At 40.5% G+C, this 12571-nt stretch overlaps 12 non-coding genes across 12 annotated transcripts; all 12 read right to left on the reverse strand.

Moving 5' to 3' along the window:
- On the reverse strand, positions 1 to 299 carry LOC148970140 (signal recognition particle RNA). The gene has a single exon (XR_016148836.1).
- A 948-nt stretch (positions 300 to 1247) lies between these two features.
- LOC148970141 (signal recognition particle RNA) lies at positions 1248 to 1546 on the reverse strand. The gene has a single exon (XR_016148933.1).
- A 622-nt stretch (positions 1547 to 2168) lies between these two features.
- On the reverse strand, positions 2169 to 2466 carry LOC148970142 (signal recognition particle RNA). The gene has a single exon (XR_016149016.1).
- A 951-nt stretch (positions 2467 to 3417) lies between these two features.
- LOC148970143 (signal recognition particle RNA) lies at positions 3418 to 3716 on the reverse strand. Its single transcript, XR_016148788.1, has one exon.
- Positions 3717 to 4338: 622 nt separating this feature from the next.
- LOC148970144 (signal recognition particle RNA) lies at positions 4339 to 4637 on the reverse strand. Its single transcript, XR_016148846.1, has one exon.
- Positions 4638 to 5588: 951 nt separating this feature from the next.
- Positions 5589 to 5887, reverse strand: LOC148970145 (signal recognition particle RNA). The gene has a single exon (XR_016149027.1).
- Positions 5888 to 6509: 622 nt separating this feature from the next.
- On the reverse strand, positions 6510 to 6808 carry LOC148970146 (signal recognition particle RNA). Its single transcript, XR_016148923.1, has one exon.
- Positions 6809 to 7752: 944 nt separating this feature from the next.
- On the reverse strand, positions 7753 to 8051 carry LOC148970147 (signal recognition particle RNA). Its single transcript, XR_016148798.1, has one exon.
- Positions 8052 to 8671: 620 nt separating this feature from the next.
- Positions 8672 to 8970, reverse strand: LOC148970148 (signal recognition particle RNA). Its single transcript, XR_016148994.1, has one exon.
- Positions 8971 to 9921: 951 nt separating this feature from the next.
- Positions 9922 to 10220, reverse strand: LOC148970149 (signal recognition particle RNA). The gene has a single exon (XR_016149028.1).
- A 623-nt stretch (positions 10221 to 10843) lies between these two features.
- Positions 10844 to 11142, reverse strand: LOC148970150 (signal recognition particle RNA). The gene has a single exon (XR_016148901.1).
- A 951-nt stretch (positions 11143 to 12093) lies between these two features.
- Positions 12094 to 12392, reverse strand: LOC148970151 (signal recognition particle RNA). The gene has a single exon (XR_016148837.1).
- Between the last annotated feature and the right edge of the window lie 179 nt (positions 12393 to 12571).

Below are 12571 nucleotides of genomic sequence, written 5' to 3' on the forward strand. Positions count from 1 at the left end.
AAAAGACTGAGTCTCGCTGTATCGCTCAGGCTGCACTGCAGTGTCTATTCACAGGCGCGATCCCACTACTGATCGACACGGGGACTTTGACCTGCTTCGTCTCCGACCTGGGCCGGTTCACCCCTCCTTAGGCGACCTGGTGGTCCCGGGCTCCCCCAGAAGCACCATATCGATACCGAACTTAGCACGGACACCCGATCGACATAGTCCACTGCAGTCCAGAACCCCTGAGCTCAAGCGATCCACCAGCCTCAGCCTCCCAGTAGCTTGGACTACAGGCACGCGCCACTGCACCCGGCGAGAGCTGTGAGAATCAGTGCTGCTACTGAATCCAGTGGCTCACAGCGCCCTCTAGAGTATGAAAACAAAATACCAGGGAATGATTAGGCAGGATCCGATGAACTAAAGCATTTTACAATCTCTTTGGTAGCTATATTGTTAAAGGTAAGTAGTACATCGTCTTATGCATTTTTTAATTGCTAAATTATTTTTGCACAATGCATTTAAATTATAGCTGTCCTACGCTATCTCACGACTAATTCGTACGAATTCGACGAATGATTAAAAAGTGGCTAATTCGTACTAATTCGTACGACCTCACTCAAACGAATTCGTACGATTTGTCTAAACCCACGTGATGGTTAGGTTTAGGGGCGGGGTAAGGGTCAGGTCATTCGTACGAATTCATACGAATTGACCAATTCGTAAAATATGTACGATTTAGCAAAATCGTACTAATTCGTACGAGTGAGGTCGTAAGAATTCTTGCGAATTACCCACTTTTTAATCATTCCTCGAATTCGTACGATTGGTCGTGAGATCGGCTTGAGCTGTCTAACCACATATAGGCCCTAGCCTGAGTTTTTATTTTTTTGGATTTTTTTTTAGCAACTAGCCTATTTCTCTTAATCTATTCTAATTGGTAACTTTAAAAATAAAAAGAAGTGATCTTAGCTTAACAAATCAATCATTTGCTTTATCTATAGATTTTCAGCTATTTGATCATTAAATATGTATTATAGGCTATTTTTAAAAATACGGACAACTAAATTACATTTGTGAGACATTACAAAAATATAAGGCATTGGTGTAAATGTATCTAACAGGGAAGCCATATAGAAAAAATTTACTTTATTATGATAAATGAAGACTGGATTGGAAAGTTTTATTTGGCCATTAGTGGCTTTATTTTGTGTTCATTTGTTGTTGCTGCTGTTTATTAGATTCCACAGAATAACTGTTCACACAAAAGACCGAGTCTCGCTGTATCGCTCAGGCTGCACTGCAGAGTCTATTCACAGGCGCGATCCCACTACTGATCAACACGGGGACTTTGACCTGCTTCGTCTCCGACCTGGGCCGGTTCACCCCTCCTTAGGCGACCTGGTGGTCCCGGGCTCCCCCAGAAGCACCATATCGATACCGAACTTAGCACGGACACCCGATCGACATAGTCCACTGCAGTCCAGAACCCCTGAGCTCAAGCAATCCACCAGCCTCAGCCTCCCAGTAGCTTGGACTACAGGCGCACGCCACTGCACCCGGCGAGAGCTGTGAGAATCAGCGCTGCTACTGAATCCAGTGGCTCACAGCGCCCTCTAGTGTATGAAAACAAAATACCAGGGAATGATTAGGCAGGATCCGATGAACTAAAGCATTTTACAATCTCTTTGGTAGCTATATTGTTAAAGGTAAGTAGTACATTGTCTTATTTATGCATTTTTTAATTGCTAAATTATTTTTGCACAATACATTTAAATTATAGCTATCTAACCACATGTAGGCCCTAGCCTGAGTTTTTTTTTTTTTATCCACTAGCATATTTATCTTAATCTATTCTAATTGGTAACTTTAAAAATTAAATAAAGTGATCTTAGTTTAACAAATCAATCGTTTGCTTTATATATAGATTTTCAGCAGTTTGATCATTAAATATCTTTAATAGGCTATTTGTAAAATACGGACATCTAAACTACATTTGTGATACATTAAAAAATATAAGGCATTGGTGTAAATGTATCTAACAGGGAAGCCATATAGAAAAAATGTACTTTATTATAATAAATGAAGACTGGATTGGACAGTTTTATTTGGCCATTAAGGGCTTTATTTTATGTTCATTTGTTGTTGCTGTTATTTATTAGATTTCACAGAATAACTGTTCACACAAAAGAATGGGTCTCACTGTATCGCTCAGGCAGCACTGCAGTGTCTATTCCCAGGCACGATCCCACTACTGATCGACATGGGGACTTTGACCTGCTTCGTCTCCGACCTGGGCCGGTTCACCCCTCCTTAGGCGACCTGGTGGTCCCGGGTTCCCCAGGAACACCATATCGATACCGAACTTAGCGCGGACACCCAATCGACATAGTCCACTGCAGTCCAGAACCCCCGAGCTCAAGAGATCCACCAGCCTCAGCCTCCCAGTAGCTTGGACTACAGGCACGCGCCACTGCACCCGGCAAGAGCTGTGAGAATCAGCGCTGCTCCTGAATCCAGTGGCTCACAGCGCCCTCTAGTGTATGAAAACAAAATACCAGGGAATGATTAGGCAGGATCCGATGAACTAAAGCATTTTACAATCTCTTTTGTAGCTATATTGTTAAAGATAAGTAGTACATTGTCTTATTTATGCATTTTTTAATTGCTAAATTATTTTTGCACAACGCATTTAAATTATAGCTGTCCTACGCTATCTCACGACCAATTCGTATGAATTCGACGAATGATTAAAAAGTGGCTAATTCGTACTAATTCGTACAACCTCACTCATACGAATTCGTACGATTTGTCTAAACCCACGTGATGGTTAGGTTTAGGGGCGGGGTAAGGGTCAGGTCATTCGTACGAATTTATACGAATTGGCCAATTCGTAAAATATGTACGATTTAGCAAAATCGTACTAATTCGTACGAGTGAGGTCGTAAGAATTCTTACGAATTACCCACTTTTTAATCATTCCTCGAATTCGTACGATTGGTCGTGAGATCGGCTTGAGCTGTGTAACCACATATAGGCCCTAGCCTGAGTTTTTATTTTTTTGTATTTTTTTTTAGCAACTAGCCTATTTCTCTTAATCTATTCTAATTGGTAACTTTAAAAATAAAAAGAAGTGATCTTAGCTTAACAAATCAATCATTTGCTTTATCTATAGATTTTCAGCTATTTGATCATTAAATATGTATTATAGGCTATTTTTAAAATACGGACAACTAAATTACATTTGTGAGACATTACAAAAATATAAGGCATTGGTGTAAATGTATCTAACAGGGAAGCCATATAGAAAAAATTTACTTTATTATGATAAATGAAGACTGGATTGGAAAGTTTTATTTGGCCATTAGTGGCTTTATTTTGTGTTCATTTGTTGTTGCTGCTGTTTATTAGATTCCACAGAATAACTGTTCACACAAAAGACCGAGTCTCGCTGTATCGCTCAGGCTGCACTGCAGAGTCTATTCACAGGCGCGATCCCACTACTGATCGACACGGGGACTTTGACCTGCTTCGTCTCCGACCTGGGCCGGTTCACCCCTCCTTAGGCGACCTGGTGGTCCCGGGCTCCCCCAGAAGCACCATATCGATACCGAACTTAGCACGGACACCCGATCGACATAGTCCACTGCAGTCCAGAACCCCTGAGCTCAAGCAATCCAACAGCCTCAACCTCCCAGTAGCTTGGACTACAGGCGCGCGCCACTGCACCCGGCGAGAGCTGTGAGAATCAGCGCTGCTACTGAATCCAGTGGCTCACAGCGCCCTCTAGTGTATGAAAACAAAATACCAGGGAATGATTAGGCAGGATCCGATGAACTAAAGCATTTTACAATCTCTTTGGTAGCTATATTGTTAAAGATAAGTAGTACATTGTCTTATTTATGCATTTTTAATTGCTAAATTATTTTTGCACAATACATTTAGATTATAGCTATCTAACCACATGTAGGCCCTAGTCTGAGTTTTTTTTTTTTTTATCCACTAGCATATTTATCTTAATCTATTCTAATTGGTAACTTTAAAAATTAAATAAAGTGATCTTAGTTTAACAAATCAATCGTTTGCTTTATATATAGATTTTCAGCAGTTTGATCATTAAATATCTTTAATAGGCTATTTGTAAAATACGGACATCTAAACTACATTTGTGATACATTAAAAAATATAAGGCATTGGTGTAAATGTATCTAACAGGGAAGCCATATAGAAAAAATGTACTTTATTATAATAAATGAAGACTGGATTGGACAGTTTTATTTGGCCATTAAGGGCTTTATTTTATGTTCATTTGTTGTTGCTGTTATTTATTAGATTTCACAGAATAACTGTTCACACAAAAGAATGGGTCTCACTGTATCGCTCAGGCAGCACTGCAGTGTCTATTCCCAGGCACGATCCCACTACTGATCGACACGGGGACTTTGACCTGCTTCGTCTCCGACCTGGGCCGGTTCACCCCTCCTTAGGCGACCTGGTGGTCCCGGGCTCCCCCAGGAACACCATATCGATACCGAACTTAGCGCGGACACCCAATCGACATAGTCCACTGCAGTCCAGAACCCCCGAGCTCAAGAGATCCACCAGCCTCAGCCTCCCAGTAGCTTGGACTACAGGCACACGCCACTGCACCCGGCAAGAGCTGTGAGAATCAGCGCTGCTCCTGAATCCAGTGGCTCACAGCGCCCTCTAGTGTATGAAAACAAAATACCAGGGAATGATTAGGCAGGATCCGATGAACTAAAGCATTTTACAATCTCTTTTGTAGCTATATTGTTAAAGATAAGTAGTACATTGTCTTATTTATGCATTTTTTAATTGCTAAATTATTTTTGCACAACGCATTTAAATTATAGCTGTCCTACGCTATCTCACGACCAATTCGTATGAATTCGACGAATGATTAAAAAGTGGCTAATTCGTACTAATTCGTACAACCTCACTCATACGAATTCGTACGATTTGTCTAAACCCACGTGATGGTTAGGTTTAGGGGCGGGGTAAGGGTCAGGTCATTCGTACGAATTTATACGAATTGGCCAATTCGTAAAATATGTACGATTTAGCAAAATCGTACTAATTCGTACGAGTGAGGTCGTAAGAATTCTTACGAATTACCCACTTTTTAATCATTCCTCGAATTCGTACGATTGGTCGTGAGATCGGCTTGAGCTGTGTAACCACATATAGGCCCTAGCCTGAGTTTTTATTTTTTTGTATTTTTTTTTAGCAACTAGCCTATTTCTCTTAATCTATTCTAATTGGTAACTTTAAAAATAAAAAGAAGTGATCTTAGCTTAACAAATCAATCATTTGCTTTATCTATAGATTTTCAGCTATTTGATCATTAAATATGTATTATAGGCTATTTTTAAAATACGGACAACTAAATTACATTTGTGAGACATTACAAAAATATAAGGCATTGGTGTAAATGTATCTAACAGGGAAGCCATATAGAAAAAATTTACTTTATTATGATAAATGAAGACTGGATTGGAAAGTTTTATTTGGCCATTAGTGGCTTTATTTTGTGTTCATTTGTTGTTGCTGCTGTTTATTAGATTCCACAGAATAACTGTTCACACAAAAGACCGAGTCTCGCTGTATCGCTCAGGCTGCACTGCAGAGTCTATTCACAGGCGCGATCCCACTACTGATCGACACGGGGACTTTGACCTGCTTCGTCTCCGACCTGGGCCGGTTCACCCCTCCTTAGGCGACCTGGTGGTCCCGGGCTCCCCCAGAAGCACCATATCGATACCGAACTTAGCACGGACACCCGATCGACATAGTCCACTGCAGTCCAGAACCCCTGAGCTCAAGCAATCCACCAGCCTCAGCCTCCCAGTAGCTTGGACTACAGGCGCGCGCCACTGCACCCGGCGAGAGCTGTGAGAATCAGCGCTGCTACTGAATCCAGTGGCTCACAGCGCCCTCTAGTGTATGAAAACAAAATACCAGGGAATGATTAGGCAGGATCCGATGAACTAAAGCATTTTACAATCTCTTTGGTAGCTATATTGTTAAAGGTAAGTAGTACATTGTCTTATTTATGCATTTTTTAATTGCTAAATTATTTTTGCACAATACATTTAAATTATAGCTATCTAACCACATGTAGGCCCTAGCCTGAGTTTTTTTTTTTTTATCCACTAGCATATTTATCTTAATCTATTCTAATTGGTAACTTTAAAAATTAAATAAAGTGATCTTAGTTTAACAAATCAATTGTTTGCTTTATATATAGATTTTCAGCAGTTTGATCATTAAATATCTTTAATAGGCTATTTGTAAAATACGGACATCTAAACTACATTTGTGATACATTAAAAAATATAAGGCATTGGTGTAAATGTATCTAACAGGGAAGCCATATAGAAAAAATGTACTTTATTATAATAAATGAAGACTGGATTGGACAGTTTTATTTGGCCATTAAGGGCTTTATTTTATGTTAATTTGTTGTTGCTGTTATTTATTAGATTTCACAGAATAACTGTTCACACAAAAGAATGGGTCTCACTGTATCGCTCAGGCAGCACTGCAGTGTCTATTCACAGGCACGATCCCACTACTGATCGCCACGGGGATTTTGACCTGCTTCGTCTCCGACCTGGGCCGGTTCACCCCTCCTTAGGCGACCTGGTGGTCCCGGGCTCCCCCAGGAACACCATATCGATACCGAACTTAGCGCGGACACCCAATCGACATAGTCCACTGCAGTACAGAACCCCTGAGCTCAAGAGATCCACCAGCCTCAGCCTCCCAGTAGCTTGGACTACAGGCACGCGCCACTGCACCTGGCGAGAGCTGTGAGAATCAGCGCTGCTCCTGAATCCAGTGGCTCACAGCGCCCTCTAGTGTATGAAAACAAAATACCAGGGAATGATTAGGCAGGATCCGATGAACTAAAGCATTTTACAATCTCTTTGGTAGCTATATTGTTAAAGATAAGTAGTACATTGTCTTATTTATGCATTTTTTAATTGCTAAATTATTTTTGCACAACGTATTTAAATTATAGCTGTCCTACGCTATCTCACGGCCAATTCGTACGAATTCGACGAATGATTAAAAAGTGGCTAATTCGTACTAATTCGTACAACCTCACTCATACGAATTCGTACGATTTGTCTAAACCCACGTGATGGTTAGGTTTAGGGGCGGGGTAAGGGTCAGGTCATTCGTACGAATTCATACGAATTGGCCAATTCGTAAAATATGTACGATTTAGCAAAATCGTACTAATTCGTACGAGTGAGGTCGTAAGAATTCTTACGAATTACCCACTTTTTAATCATTCCTCGAATTCGTACGATTGGTCGTGAGATCGGCTTGAGCTGTCTAACCACATATAGGCCCTAGCCTGAGTTTTATTTTTTTGTATTTTTTTTTAGCAACTAGCCTATTTCTCTTAATCTATTCTAATTGGTAACTTTAAAAATAAAATGAAGTGATCTTACCTTAACAAATCAATCATTTGCTTTATCTATAGATTTTCAGCTGTTTGATCATTAAATATGTATTATAGGCTATTTTTAAAATACGGACAACTAAATTGTGAGACATTACAAAAATATAAGGCATTGGTGTAAATGTATCTAACAGGGAAGCCATATAGAAAAAAATTACTTTATTATGATAAATGAAGACTGGATTGGAAAGTTTTATTTGGCCATTAGTGGCTTTATTTTGTGTTCATTTGTTGTTGCTGCTGTTTATTAGATTCCACGGAATAACTGTTCACACAAAAGACCGAGTCTCGCTGTATCGCTCAGGCTGCACTGCAGAGTCTATTCACAGGCGCGATCCCACTACTGATCGACACGGGGACTTTGACCTGCTTCGTCTCCGACCTGGGCCGGTTCACCCCTCCTTAGGCGACCTGGTGGTCCCGGGCTCCCCCAGAAGCACTATATCGATACCGAACTTAGCACGGACACCCGATCGACATAGTCCACTGCAGTCCAGAACCCCTGAGCTCAAGCAATCCACCAGCCTCAGCCTCCCAGTAGCTTGGACTACAGGCGCGCGCCACTGCACCCGGCGAGAGCTGTGAGAATCAGTGCTGCTACTGAATCCAGTGGCTCACAGCGCCCTCTAGTGTATGAAAACAAAATACCAGGGAATGATTAGGCAGGATCCGATGAACTAAAGCATTTTACAATCTCTTTGGTAGCTATATTGTTAAAGGTAAGTAGTACATTGTCTTATTTATGCATTTTTTAATTGCTAAATTATTTTTGCACAATACATTTAAATTATAGCTATCTAACCACATGTAGGCCCTAGCCTGAGTTTTTTTTTTTTTTATCCACTAGCATATTTATCTTAATCTATTCTAATTGGTAACTTTAAAAATTAAATAAAGTGATCTTAGTTTAACAAATCAATCGTTTGCTTTATATATAGATTTTCAGCAGTTTGATCATTAAATTTCTTTAATAGGCTATTTGTAAAATACGGACATCTAAACTACATTTGTGATACATTAAAAAATATAAGGCATTGGTGTAAATGTATCTAACAGGGAAGCCATATAGAAAAAATGTACTTTATTATAATAAATGAAGACTGGATTGGACAGTTTTATTTGGCCATTAAGGGCTTTATTTTATGTTCATTTGTTGCTGTTATTTATTAGATTTCACAGAATAACTGTTCACACAAAAGAATGGGTCTCACTGTATCGCTCAGGCAGCACTGCAGTGTCTATTCACAGGCACGATCCCACTACTGATCGCCACGGGGATTTTGACCTGCTTCATCTCCGACCTGGGCCGGTTCACCCCTCCTTAGGCGACCTGGTGGTCCCGGGCTCCCCCAGGAACACCATATCGATACCGAACTTAGCGCGGACACCCAATCGACATAGTCCACTGCAGTCCAGAACCCCTGAGCTCAAGAGATCCACCAGCCTCAGCCTCCCAGTAGCTTGGACTACAGGCACGCGCCACTGCACCTGGCGAGAGCTGTGAGAATCAGCGCTGCTCCTGAATCCAGTGGCTCACAGCGCCCTCTAGTGTATGAAAACAAAATACCAGGGAATGATTAGGCAGGATCCGATGAACTAAAGCATTTTACAATCTCTTTGGTAGCTATATTGTTAAAGATAAGTAGTACATTGTCTTATTTATGCATTTTTTAATTGCTAAATTATTTTTGCACAACGCATTTAAATTATAGCTGTCCTACGCTATCTCACGACCAATTCGTACGAATTCGACGAATGATTAAAAAGTGGCTAATTCGTACTAATTCGTACAACCTCACTCATACGAATTTGTACGATTTGTCTAAACCCACGTGATGGTTAGGTTTAGGGGCGGGGTAAGGGTCAGGTCATTAGTACGAATTCATACGAATTGGCCAATTCGTAAAATATGTACGATTTAGCAAAATCGTACTAATTCGTACGAGTGAGGTCGTAAGAATTCTTACGAATTACCCACTTTTTAATCATTCCTCGAATTCGTACGATTGGTCGTGAGATCGGCTTGAGCTGTCTAACCACATATAGGCCCTAGCCTGAGTTTTTATTTTTTTGTATTTTTTTTTAGCAACTAGCCTATTTCTCTTAATCTATTCTAATTGGTAACTTTAAAAATAAAATGAAGTGATCTTACCTTAACAAATCAATCATTTGCTTTATCTATAGATTTTCAGCTATTTGATCATTAAATATGTATTATAGGCTATTTTTAAAATACGGACAACTAAATTACATTTGTGAGACATTACAAAAATATAAGGCATTGGTGTAAATGTATCTAACAGGGAAGCCATATAGAAAAAATTTACTTTATTATGATAAATGAAGACTGGATTGGAAAGTTTTATTTGGCCATTAGTGGCTTTATTTTGTGTTCATTTGTTGTTGCTGCTGTTTATTAGATTCCACAGAATAACTGTTCACACAAAAGACCGAGTCTCGCTGTATCGCTCAGGCTGCACTGCAGAGTCTATTCACAGGCGCGATCCCACTACTGATCGACACGGGGACTTTGACCTGCTTCGTCTCCGACCTGGGCCGGTTCACCCCTCCTTAGGCGACCTGGTGGTCCCGGGCTCCCCCAGAAGCACCATATCGATACCGAACTTAGCACGGACACCCGATCGACATAGTCCACTGCAGTCCAGAACCCCTGAGCTCAAGCAATCCACCAGCCTCAGCCTCCCAGTAGCTTGGACTACAGGCGCGCGCCACTGCACCCGGCGAGAGCTGTGAGAATCAGCGCTGCTACTGAATCCAGTGGCTCACAGCGCCCTCTAGTGTATGAAAACAAAATACCAGGGAATGATTAGGCAGGATCCGATGAACTAAAGCATTTTACAATCTCTTTGGTAGCTATATTGTTAAAGGTAAGTAGTACATTGTCTTATTTATGCATTTTTTAATTGCTAAATTATTTTTGCACAATACATTTAAATTATAGCTATCTAACCACATGTAGGCCCTAGCCTGAGTTTTTTTTTTTTTTATCCACTAGCATATTTATCTTAATCTATTCTAATTGGTAACTTTAAAAATTAAATAAAGTGATCTTAGTTTAACAAATCAATCGTTTGCTTTATATATAGATTTTCAGCAGTTTGATCATTAAATATCTTTAATAGGCTATTAGTAAAATACGGACATCTAAACTACATTTGTGATACATTAAAAAATATAAGGCATTGGTGTAAATGTATCTAACAGGGAAGCCATATAGAAAAAATGTACTTTATTATAATAAATGAAGACTGGATTGGACAGTTTTATTTGGCCATTAAGGGCTTTATTTTATGTTAATTTGTTGTTGCTGTTATTTATTAGATTTCACAGAATAACTGTTCACACAAAAGAATGGGTCTCACTGTATCGCTCAGGCAGCACTGCAGTGTCTATTCCCAGGCACGATCCCACTACTGATCGACACGGGGACTTTGACCTGCTTCGTCTCCGACCTGGGCCGGTTCACCCCTCCTTAGGCGACCTGGTGGTCCCGGGCTCCCCCAGGAACACCATATCGATACCGAACTTAGCGCGGACACCCAATCGACATAGTCCACTGCAGTCCAGAACCCCCGAGCTCAAGAGATCCACCAGCCTCAGCCTCCCAGTAGCTTGGACTACAGGCACGCGCCACTGCACCCGGCAAGAGCTGTGAGAATCAGCGCTGCTCCTGAATCCAGTGGCTCACAGCGCCCTCTAGTGTATGAAAACAAAATACCAGGGAATGATTAGGCAGGATCCGATGAACTAAAGCATTTTACAATCTCTTTTGTAGCTATATTGTTAAAGATAAGTAGTACATTGTCTTATTTATGCATTTTTTAATTGCTAAATTATTTTTGCACAACGCATTTAAATTATAGCTGTCCTACGCTATCTCACGACCAATTCGTATGAATTCGACGAATGATTAAAAAGTGGCTAATTCGTACTAATTCGTACAACCTCACTCATACGAATTCGTACGATTTGTCTAAACCCACGTGATGGTTAGGTTTAGGGGCGGGGTAAGGGTCAGGTCATTCGTACGAATTTATACGAATTGGCCAATTCGTAAAATATGTACGATTTAGCAAAATCGTACTAATTCGTACGAGTGAGGTCGTAAGAATTCTTACGAATTACCCACTTTTTAATCATTCCTCGAATTCGTACGATTGGTCGTGAGATCGGCTTGAGCTGTGTAACCACATATAGGCCCTAGCCTGAGTTTTTATTTTTTTGTATTTTTTTTTAGCAACTAGCCTATTTCTCTTAATCTATTCTAATTGGTAACTTTAAAAATAAAAAGAAGTGATCTTAGCTTAACAAATCAATCATTTGCTTTATCTATAGATTTTCAGCTATTTGATCATTAAATATGTATTATAGGCTATTTTTAAAATACGGACAACTAAATTACATTTGTGAGACATTACAAAAATATAAGGCATTGGTGTAAATGTATCTAACAGGGAAGCCATATAGAAAAAATTTACTTTATTATGATAAATGAAGACTGGATTGGAAAGTTTTATTTGGCCATTAGTGGCTTTATTTTGTGTTCATTTGTTGTTGCTGCTGTTTATTAGATTCCACAGAATAACTGTTCACACAAAAGACCGAGTCTCGCTGTATCGCTCAGGCTGCACTGCAGAGTCTATTCACAGGCGCGATCCCCCTACTGATCGACACGGGGACTTTGACCTGCTTCGTCTCCGACCTGGGCCGGTTCACCCCTCCTTAGGCGACCTGGTGGTCCCGGGCTCCCCCAGAAGCACCATATCGATACCGAACTTAGCACGGACACCCGATCGACATAGTCCACTGCAGTCCAGAACCCCTGAGCTCAAGCAATCCACCAGCCTCAGCCTCCCAGTAGCTTGGACTACAGGCACGCGCCACTGCACCCGGCGAGAGCTGTGAGAATCAGCGCTGCTACTGAATCCAGTGGCTCACAGCGCCCTCTAGTGTATGAAAACAAAATACCAGGGAATGATTAGGCAGGATCCGATGAACTAAAGCATTTTACAATCTCTTTGGTAGCTATATTGTTAAAGGTAAGTAGTACATTGTCTTATTTATGCATTTTTT

The sequence above is a fragment of the Pimephales promelas genome, chromosome 21, assembly GCF_988280905.1.
Source record: "Pimephales promelas chromosome 21, fPimPro1.hap1.1, whole genome shotgun sequence".
NCBI lineage: Eukaryota > Metazoa > Chordata > Actinopteri > Cypriniformes > Leuciscidae > Pimephales > Pimephales promelas.